We start from the raw sequence: 12,278 nt of genomic DNA, 5'->3' as shown, positions 1-12,278 counted from the left end.
CGAATTTCAGCACTGGGTGTTCGAAGGAAAGAGGACAATGATGGCGACAGGATGCATGGTGAGATGTGCGATTGGGCTCGCAGCAGGTTGGAGATGGTAGTGAAGATTTTGCTTTTGGGGTGAAGGAGCCGACGCAAGTGGGGTTGGGTTGTGGTGGTAGGATTTGGCTGAGATGGAGGTTGGTGGTGAGGAACAATGTGGTTAGGGATGTTTGGGGAAGAAGACGGATCGGGGGTTTTCTTTTGGGAAATTTGATGTTCTATGCATGATAACTTAGTGAAATTTTTTTAATATGCCAACCTAAGTTATTATCCCAAATACATGACAATTTTAATATTTTGGGCAAAAATACCCCTAACATTCAAACACTCATTTTCTCTCTCAGTCTCTCTCTAACTTCTCTCATTCTCTCACTCTCTCACTCATTCTAATCTTGTAGATCTCGAAAAAATACCAAAATTAAAAAAAAAATCATCTGAAATAGACATTTGAGTGAAAAAATATGAACCTCCAATGTTTTCGTCAAACTTTAGTCCAGACCATCGAAATTGCATTGAAAAAGCATCGTTTTGGCCAAAAATCAAGTTTTCATGATTGCATCGCAAAATCATCGAAACACAATCGATTTTGCATCGAAAAAGCATCGTTTTGGCCAAAAAAAAACAAGTTTTCATTATTGCATTGCAAAAGCATCTATTGAACCCTAAAAATTAGCACGAGCTTAATCACTCAGCTAGGGGTACGGTTGGTAGATGAATATATGGAAAAAGCAGACAAGAAGAACATCTAGCTAATGATGATGCAAGCAGCTCGAGTTAGGACTTGGCGGCACGACATTCAAGAAATTGGCAGGTTGCCTCTTAGGATGATGGTTCAGTTCGAGACATGTAGTGGTCGGATCCCTTTTAGGGCACTCTGAATATGTCCAGCTCATGGAAACATGGTCATGATGCATACTGAAGGATCTCGAGAGACTGTGAGGCACTCTACACGCTCATTAATGCCCAGGTTGTATTGTACATTTATTATTTATTGTTCGAGATAACAGGAATATATTTTATTAGGCAATCATATCCCTATGTAAGTGGGAATTATCTGTATTGAATGTATACCATATTTATGGACATGGTTGCCCAAACCTGTCCAGGAAATTCCACTATAAATATCAGGATTAATGGACAGGAAAAGGGACTGCCTTTTTGTAATACTAAAACTTTGCAGAAATTGTGAGAGAGCAATAATATTGTCTCGTGGACTAGGTGGATTTTAACCACTGAACCACGTAAAATTGTGTGTGTACGAAAGGGTTCATATAAGTTTATTACGGTTTGCAAATAAGCATTAATACTCTTATTAGATTTCTAAACCTACGGTTGGTGAAAAACCACGTCAACAGTTTGGTGCTTTCGTTGAGAGGGAATTAGTGCTTAATCCTTTACAAGTATCATTCGACGTTCATCATGGTGGTTACTCGATCGATGCATGACAACGAAATGGAACAGCCTGGTGGGCAAGAGGCTCATCATATAGTCGTTCCCACTGAAAAGGGCCCAGATGTTCAGCAACACCCTGGGAAGCAACCAGTGGGCCAAGACGACACTGGGAGTTCAGCGTCACGCCCACCAAATCCTAATCCAGGATATCTAACAACCATCGAGATGGAGAATGCCCAATTAAGGAGCCATATCACTAGGGGAAACAGACAGATCAAGGAGGTCCTGGCTCGACTACCCCCTCTTGCAACCGATGATAAAGTTGAAAAGAGGCAAAGTGGGTCCCATAAGTTGCACAGGAATAACCGGTCCAAACCCAGTGCCACTCCAAGCTCTGTACCTTCAGAGTGAAATCACCGAAGTGCTTAGCCCACTAATCATCACAGGAACCATCATCCGCATGTCAGTCAGTCGGTCAGAATTGCGACCCGCAGCTCCGTGCCTTCCGAACAGATTCCCAAGAATGCCCATAACAACCCACTAGGGCGAGCTGGGACAAATTCACGGAGGCAAAACACCCCAGCAAATCCTCTTGCGTCGCGATCAGAAATACAGGCACAAAGAACTCAAGACATCGGGGTAGAACCGAGGCGAGTTAATTTAGTTCGTCCTGATGGAACGAGGATAGTCTCAAGGATAAGACATCTGCCATCGCCAGTTAGACATCCTACACCACTACGCTCTCAAAGAGACGCTCCATCTCATGGAAATAGTAGGAGAATTCCTCCCCCATCAGTAGACATTTATGTCCCACGGGCACGTGCTGATAATCCAAGTCCTCGACCTTAGCTGCAGAATGTAAGTTTCACAAATGGAAGTTACTGGATGGGGAACCAGCGTGGAGGCAGGTCTAAGAGCGACTTGAGGAATCATCTCAGTTTAGCACAAATTCCTTGTTTCGATCCACATCCCGACCTGCGTGATCATCTGAATTCACATAGGAAGTATCCAGCTCGCAATGATAATATAAGTTATACTCAACACGAGGGAGATCCATCTATCGTACGCGACAATGGGAATGTCCCACTGTAACGCCATGGATAGCCAAGACCACTACACTGTGTACTTTTAAAGGTGTAGGACTTGCTAATCAAGTCATTTAGTTAAAAACGTGCCACAGAAACCATTAATGTGCTAGGGTTAAAAGGTTTTGGTCTTAAAATGTACATTTTATATAACTAAACATTTTTACACCTGGGATCCCAAAAAGGAACAGCGTTCAAAAGTCAGTTTACAAAATTTCCAAAGTTTAAACAACCATTAGCCAATCTAAGGCAAAACAGACGTTTATGGTTCTCCTGTTCCTGTTTTCCCCTCAACCGTGGCGGCTGAGCAGCTGATCATGTACATTCTGCTCTCAGAGCTCTCAGAATCAGGGTTGATCAAGCTTGCCCTTGCCTTTACCTGCACCATAAAGCACCCGTGAGCCAAGGCCCATCAAGAAAACATATCGAATTACATAGCAAGCAATAATAACATTTAGATACCCTTTTAAGCATGTTCATACACCTAACAAACCATAGTAATCACAAAGCATGAAGATTCAACCAAAGAATCAGATAATCATCACCCAGCTATACAGCATAACAATCCACCAATCAATAATAACAAGCAAATCACATAATAATCAGGGTTGACACCTTAGGTCGCACCCTCTGTTTACCCCACTGACTCCGGCCCGCTTAAACCGAGCTCAGTGAATAATAAGCTATCCTCAGCTACCAGTGGTTGAGCCGCGCCCTGTGCGCTAGTGTAAACTTTGGCACTCTTAGGTCGTTGCTTTACTATTTACATGGAATAATACCATCCTTTCAAAGCATACCAAAATAGGGAACTCTTAGTCCCATTATAAATCCACAACCGGGTGCAGTTTTCTTACCTTTAGTTCCCAAGTGCACGGACTACGAGCGATGCCTCTTGAGCACGATCCGATCCCCGAGTTCTAGCTTAGCACCTACTCACAACCAAGATAAGGAATACCATCAATAATCGTAAAAGGGCTTCTAGACAAAGTTCTGGTCTCCGGAACATTGAACTCCACCAAACATGGTAAAAGATTCAATCCCAAGCACCCTAGGTTAAATTCCCATGCCTAAAACCTCAAAATCTCAAAATCCCTTAAGGGTCGCGGCACTAGCCACCCATGTCGCGGCATGGCCCCAACCAGAGGCTCCCCCACGCCTAAAACCAGACACGGGTCGCGGCCCTACTCAGACCATGCCGCGGCCCGCCCTCCTTCCTCAGCATGCATCAACTTCAAAGGGTCGTGACTCACCAAGAACTATACCACGGGCCGACCCCTTCGAACCCAGAAAAACCTCCATTTTTGACTCTCCAACCTCACCCAAAATCATCCAAAATCACCTCAATTCCACAACTCAATTATCCTAAAACTTCCCACATGATTCCAGCACACAACCCAGCTGAAACCTAGACTAGAAACCCATCAAAATCCCACTTCAATCTCTGAAATTCATTAACTCATGAACACTATAATCAGCCATAAAACTCATAATTCAAGCACTAGATCACGAGCTGGAGCTTACCTTCTCTGATGGACCAACTTTCTAAAAGATTTCTGAGCTAACTCCCAATTTCCAAGCTTCAATTCTGCCCATCAACTTCAAAATTCATAAACACTTCAAAACCCAGCTATAAACATAGAATTTAATCACCACACATCAAGCTTATGCCTTACATCAGTTCTTGATTGAATCCTTAGTTAATCCTTGAGTTAATCTTCTAAATCCCAGCTTTAATCCTCTGAATTCCAGTCAAGTTCCTCTAAGTTTTTTCTGTGGTTTTCTTTGAGAGAGAAAAGGGAGAAAGAGGGAAGGGTCGGTTTACTTATGTTCTACTGTTTCATAAAGTTTCTTTAGTCTATCCTTAAGTGATTAAGTTAATCCCAAGGCTCGAGGTACCGGAAACGTCCCCGAGGGCAAAATGGTAAAATTCCCCAATATTCCCACCTAGATTTCCTAATCTCAAATATATCTCCAATTATTTATTTCCATAACTCGATAACCTAAATAGCCATCCAATACCTTAAATATCCCTTGACTTTCCCAAAGTCAACTATTAAGCCCCGTTGTGACTTTCCCGCTAACTAGCTTCCTAGGATCGCCTCAAGTCGCATGCTGTAGATTTACCCACATAATAATGTGGTTCTCACAAATATAACATATGATCACATTAACATTGACATAACCATTCAAGCATGCTTATCATATAATCATGCATTAAATCAATAAATTCACACATAAACCAATTATGCCCTCCCGGCACACTAATCAAGGCCCTTAAGCCATATTAGTGATTTTGGGTCGTTACACCCTCCTAACCAAGCTCGAACTTGGAGGGACAACAACCCATCAAACGCGTACAATAGGATGGGAGATGGTGAACAACTCCCAGCTAATCTAGAGACCAAAGACTCAACCCTCGAGTGACTGGCATTGATGGAGGAGCGAATGAAGGAGCTCTTATATGGAAAATGGATTGATGATTGTGACTCCAATGAGGAGCTCGAGCCTTTCGCCCCTAACATTGTAGCAGTTGCGTATCGTATTGGCTTCATGATGCCAAACATGCCAACGTTTTATGGAAATGCAGATCCATCCGACCACCTCGGGATGTTCAATACGTTGATGATGGCCCACAATATCGAGTTCGACCTAAGGTGTATTATGTTCCCCACGACTCTGATCGGACCTGCCAGATAGTGGTTGAAAAAGTACAAAAAACATTCGATAAGCTCTTGGAAGAATTTGTCTTCCGAGTTCAAGAAATCATTTTGAGCTTCAAAGGAAACTCGCGTAGAGGCTGACTCATTGGCCAACATAAAACAACAACCTAGTGAGTCCTTGAAAGTGTATCTGAGTAGATTCGCCAACGTTGCAGCACGAACTAGAGACGTTGATGATAGCTCCAAGCTCATGGCAATGAGAATAGGAATCCTAGTGGGAGGCAATCTATGGCAGGGGCTCCAACGAAAAGGGGTTAAAAGTGTAGATGAGTTCTTGGCTCGAGCTAAGGAGTGGATAAACTTGGAGGAGGCGTGATCTGCTGTCGTTAAATCAAAGACTACTAGTAACCATGTATCCAACCTGGAAGAATGTTTTCGTGTACTAAGGAAGTATGACATGAAGTTAAATCCCCATAAGTGCACTTTTGGAGTTTCGTCGGGAAAGTTTATGGGGTTTATAGTCAACACAAGGGGGATAGAGGAAAATCCAAAGAAAATCATATCGTTGTTGGAAATGCTTTTGCCTAGGTCGCGCAAGGAAGTACAAAGTTTAACTGGAAAGATGGCGGCCTTAAACCGCTTTGTTTCAAAATCCAATGACAAGTGTCTCCTATTTTACAACTTGCTCAGAGGAAACAAGAAGTTCGAGTGGATCGAAGAATGGGAACAGACATTTCTCAACCTGAAAGCTCATCTGGCTAAACCCCCCGTACTATCAAAACTGGCGTCTGGGGAATGTTTGTTTCTGTATCTGGCCGAGACGGAAAATGCGGTTAGTGCTGTGTTAGTTCAAGAGGAAAATCGGGCGCAAAAACCAATATATTATGCAAGTAAAAGACTTCTCAGAGCTGAGTCCCAGTATCCTTTAATAGAAAAGCTCGCGTTCTGTCTTATTTTGGCTTCAAGGAAGCTCAGGGCATATTTTCAGTCCCATACTATCCACATCTCAACCAACCAATCTTTAAGGCAGGTTTTGATGCTCTTGCGATGCAATCATGAAAGCTTGATTTTTGGCCAAAACGATGTTTTTTCGATGCAATTTCGATGCTCTTGCGATGCAATCATGAAACTTGATTTTTGGCCAAAACGATGTTTTTCGATGCATAATCAATGCAAAATCGAGGGTGTTTTGATGCGTTTGCAATGCAATCATGAAAACTTGTTTTTGGCCAAAATGATGCTTTTTCGTTGCAAAATCGATGCTTTTTCGATACAAAATCGATGATGTTTCAATACTTTTGTAATGCAATCATGAAAACTTGATTTTTGGGCAAAACGATGCTTTTTCAATGCACTTTCGATGCTCTACACTGAAATTTGACGAAAACTTTAGAGGTTCATATTTTTTCACTCAAATGTCCGTTTCAGATGATTTATTTTAATTTTGGTATTTTTTCAAGATCTACAAGATTAGAATGAGAGAGAGAGAGAGTGAGAGAGAATGAGAGACGTTAGAGTGCGAGAGAGAGAGAGAGAGTTTAGATTGAGAGAGAAAATGAGTGTTTGAATGTTAGTGTATTTTTGTCCAAAAAAATGAAATTGTCATATATTTGGGATAGTAACTTATGTTGGCATATTAAAAAATTTCACTAAGTTATCATGCATAGAACATGAAATTTCCCTTTCTTTTTTCTTTCTATTTTTAAATTAAAGGTTTTTTTTTAAGGAAATTAGGGTTTTCAAAATGGAAAATTAAATGGAAATTAACCCAAATTGTTGCTAAAAAATTATCTCTTTATTTTTTTTCAACTTTGCTGAAGCAAAGCTAAGTTAAAGAACTTGCTTTGGCCCAGTAAACTTTGTTGTAGAATTATACGAACGTTGTTGGAGCAAAATGACGTCAGAGAGCTTTTTCCAAAAATTGATGTTGCAGCAACAAATTAACTTTGCTACAACAATAATGTCAAAAACTAAAAACTTGTCTTTCTCAATGACTTTTGTTGCAACATCACTCAAACTTTGCTGGAGCATAGTTAATAGGGAATATACTCATTTGGTACCCATGTTTTTGCAAAATTGAGCTTTGGTACCTTGTGTTATGAATGATACTCATTTGGTATCCTTTAATTTGAAATGAGTTAAAAATTGTACCCTTTCCTCCAATTTGGTCAACATATTTTTAAAAATACCTAAATTACGTTGATGAATTAACTAATAATTAAGTTATACCGTGAGTTTTATATATAGATATACATATTTATAGAAAAAATATGTAGATAATAGAAATTTTTGGTTTTAACATGTTTTTTTTGTTAACTTTAATATAATATTATAAATATTTAACAAAATATACATTTAAAAATATATATTTATTAATTATATAAATATATATTAATTATATAAATATAAATTGAAACATCATAAAAAATTATTATTATAATAATATTTAATACAAGACTATATATTTAATAATTATATTAACATACATTCAAATTCAAATGTTATAAAATATCGTTATTATTATAATAATATATAATACAATACTAGATATTTAATAATTATATTGATATAAATTAAAATGTTATAAAATATTATTATGATAATAATATATAATCCTAATTTTTTACTAATTATATTAATATGAACTCAAATATTATAAAATATTATTATTATTATAATATTTAATACAAGACTATATATTTAATATTCATATTAATATAAATTCAAATATTATATAATATAATTATAACAATAATACATAATACATAGTTGTAATATTTATTAAAAAAAGTATCATTTATATTTAAAAAGGTTATCACATCATAGTGTATTTTAAAAAAAAATCATAAACAATGTTTTGGTTTAATTTTTCTTTTAATATGTTTATGTCATTCTTTTATATATAATATTGTTTATTTATTTGAAATTTTTATGACAATGATACAAATTTAATAAAAATAATTAATAAATTCTATAAATAAAACTAAGTAAATATGTATTGCACGTTACTTGTATATAATATATATATATATGATATATGATACAGTTTAAATAAATAATTATATACGTATCATATATATTTTTTTATATAGCAAACACAAGCAACGTGCAATGCACATTTGTTTAGTTTTATTTATAGAATCTATTAATTATATTTAATAAATTTGTATCATTATCATATAAATTTTAAAAAAATATATTATATATAAAAGAATAACATAAACATATTGTTATACCCAAAAATTGGAGAATGCATCCTAGAAGGCTAAGGAGGATGTGGTCCTAGGAGACCCCAATGAGAAAGTGGTCTTAGGAGACCCCAAGGAGGATGTGGTCCTAAGAGACCCCAAGAGTGTGTAGGAGGCAAGCCTCCCAAGGTTTCCTAAGTGTTGGCTCAAACGTGTCCAAGGTAAGTAGCTAAGGAGGAGGAGTCTCATGCAAGAGGATGGAGACTTAGATTTTGATAAGGAGAGTCTATACAATGTTTGATCGGACATGTTTGGGAGATGCTAAAGGAGAATGCCTTGAACTTGTCCAAGGTGAGGTGTCATGGAGGAGGTTGCCTCAATGTTGTCCAAGGTGAGGTGCCAAGGAGGTTGCCTCGGACCACCTTGGTCCGAGGAGAAGCCAAGGAGATTGGTTCAAGGAGGAACATGGCATGCTAGAGGAGAGTGCCATGTTAGAGGAGAGAAGTGCATGTCCTACCACCATGCATGTTCAACCCACGAAAACATGTCCTACCACCATGCATGTCCTACCACCATGCACGTCCGACCAACACTTGCATGGGTGGTCAGTAGGAGGTGGATCAACTAGCTAGAGGAGACTAAGTCAAGATTCCCAGAGACAGCTTCAACAACATACGCGAGAATCTCTCATTCTTCCCACAAATGGGGGGTTTGTTACATTTCGAATTTTGAATGTTTAAATGTAATAAATATAATAAAATATCTCTATCATAAAGGGATATCAGTTGAGGATCCCAGGCCTATAAATAGAGAGCTTATGGGATGAGAGAGAAAAAATTGGGTCTGTGTATTCTAGAGAGAGAAAGTGCTGATATTTGAGAGAACTCTTGTATTTTTGCAACCTGTACTGAAGAAACTCAGTTGGCTCAGTCCATCTGATCTTGAGTATAGGTCTATAAATCACAACTCTAAGTGGATTAGGCTATTACCAACAATCGGGGCTGAACCACTATAAAATCTTGTGTGTTCTTTATTTTCTTTATTAAAACTGTCTGTTGTCGTTTGCATTCTCTTGAAGGCTTGTCGTTATTGACGTTCTCACGTCGTTGGCTAAAAACGCAGTCAACACATATTAAATAAAAATTTAACCAAAACATTGTTTATGATTTTAGGGTTTATACCTTTTTAGACCTTGTGTTTTGTCTCATTACCTGTTTGGACCCTGTGTTTTGACAAATTACTTTTTGGACCATGTGTTTTCTAAAATAGTTCAAATAGATCCCTAAGCCCAATTTTGATCAAAGTTTTTTGAACTAAAATCACAAATAATTCATCAAACTAACAACTCAGAACAAAAATACAATCATTCTGCCTAAGAACTGTGTTGTTATACTCAATTTTTTGTTCATCAAAATCAGGTTTAAAGACCTATTTGAACCATTTTACAAAACATAGGGTCCAAAAAATAATTTGTCAAAACACAGAGTCCAAACAGGTAATGAGGCAAAACACAGGGTCTAAAAAAGTATAAACCCATGATTATATATATATATACATATAATATGATAACTTTTTAAAACATAAATGATAATTTTTTTAATAAAAAAAAATTATGTATTATATATTATTATAATGATATTTTATAATATTTAAATTTATATTAATATAAGTATTAAATATCTAGTCTTGTATTAAATATTATTATATTAATAATATCTTATAATATTTGAACTCATATTAATATAATTAATAAAAGATTAGGATCATATATTATTATCATAATAATATTGTATAATATTTAAATTTATATTAATATAATTATTAAATATCTAGTCTTGTATTATATATTATTATAATAATGATATTTTATAATATTTGAATTTGAATTTATATTAATATAATAATTATTATATATGTAGTATTATATTGAATATTAATATAGTAATTAAATTTTATAATATTTGAATGTATATTAATATAATTAATAAATATCTATTTTTAGTTAATTTTAAAAGTATTTTCTTTTAAATATTTAGAATATTTCGTCAAAGTTAACAAAACAAGCCGTTAAAACCAAGAATTTCCGTCAACTACATACATTTTATATAGAAGAGATGTATACGTGAGACTTTTTTCTTCTCCACCAAGGACTCTGTATTCCCCAAGAATCAGACTACAACGTGTTGAGAATATATGGCTTTACTATTTGCAAATCAACAATTAATAATGATAATAATGTAATATTCCAAATCCTAGATGTTGACAGAGATTCAAATTTAAAGTATGAATGCAATTCTTGATAATCAAATAAACATGTTCATGATATGAATGTTAATCTTGAATATAAAGAATTAAATTATTAAATGATGGTAAGATGAAATTACATACATTTAATCATGAATACTAACAATGAAAAACATAATAGAATTACAAAATACAATATTAGGGTTAGAGAGATACAACATTTGTATTGAGCAACTTGAATCTTCAAACTTGAGGAACTTCTAAGGCTTATACACAATAATAATATTGTTGTCCAAAATCTCTATTCCAGTATTCTCAATTGCTTGAAGCTTCAACTAAGTAGAATGAGATTTGAGATTGAACAAGCCTTAAAACTCATGCAAGTCAAGCAATGCTTTATGAGTTTCTAGGAGACAACCTTGGTCTTAGAAAGCTAGAGAGAGAATGAGACACAGGTCTAAAAAAGTATAAACCCATAATTTTATATATATATATACATATAATATGATAACTTTTTAAAACATAAATGATAATTTTTTTAATAAAAATAAAAATTATGTATTATATATTATTATAATGATATTTTATAATATTTAAATTTATATTAATATAAGTATTAAATATCTTGTCTTGTATTAAATATTATTATAATAATAATATCTTATAATATTTGAACTCATATTAATATAATTAATAAAAGATTAGGATCATATATTATTATCATAATAATATTTTATAATATTTAAATTTATATTAATATAATTATTAAATATCTAGTCTTGTATTATATATTATTATAATAATGATATTTTATAACATTTGAATTTATATTAATATAATAATTATTATATATGTAGTATTATATTGAATATTAATATAGTAATTAAATTTTATAATATTTGAATTTATATTAATATAATTAATAAATGTCTATTTTTAGTTAGTTTTAAAAGTATATTCTCTTAAATATTTAGAATATTTCGTCAAAGTTAACAAAACAAGCCGTTAAAACTAAGAATTTCCGTCAACTACACACATTTTATATAGAAGAGATGTATACGTGAGACTTTTTTCTTCTCCACCAAGGACTCGGTATTCCCTAAGAATTAGACTACAACGTGTTGAGAATATATGGCTTTACTCTTTGCAAATCAACAATTAATAACGATAATAATGTAATATTCCAAACCCTAGATGTTGGCAGAGATTCAAATTCAAAGTATGAATGCAATTCTTGATAATCAAATAAACATGTTCATGATATGAATGTTAATCTTGAATATAAAGAATTAAATTATTAAATGATGGTAAGATGAAATTACATACATTTAATCATGAATACTAACAATGAAAAACATAATAGAATTACAAAATACAAGATTAGGGTTAGAGAGATACAACATTTGTATTGAGCAACTTGAATCTTCAAACTTGAGGAACTTCTAAGGCTTATACACAACAATAATATTGTTGTCCAAAATCTCTATTCCAGTCTTCCTAATTGCTTGAAGCTTCAATGAAGTAGAATGAGATTTGAGATTGAACAAGCCTTAAAAGTCATGCAAGTTAAGCAATGCTTGATGAGTTTATAGGAGAAAACCTTGGTCTTAGAAAGCTAGAGAGAGAATGAGGTTAGAGAGAGAGAGAGAGAGAGAGCGGGAGAGTTGG

Source organism: Humulus lupulus, chromosome 2 (assembly GCF_963169125.1).
Source record: "Humulus lupulus chromosome 2, drHumLupu1.1, whole genome shotgun sequence".
NCBI lineage: Eukaryota > Viridiplantae > Streptophyta > Magnoliopsida > Rosales > Cannabaceae > Humulus > Humulus lupulus.
Note: the sequence above shows the minus strand (reverse complement) of the source record.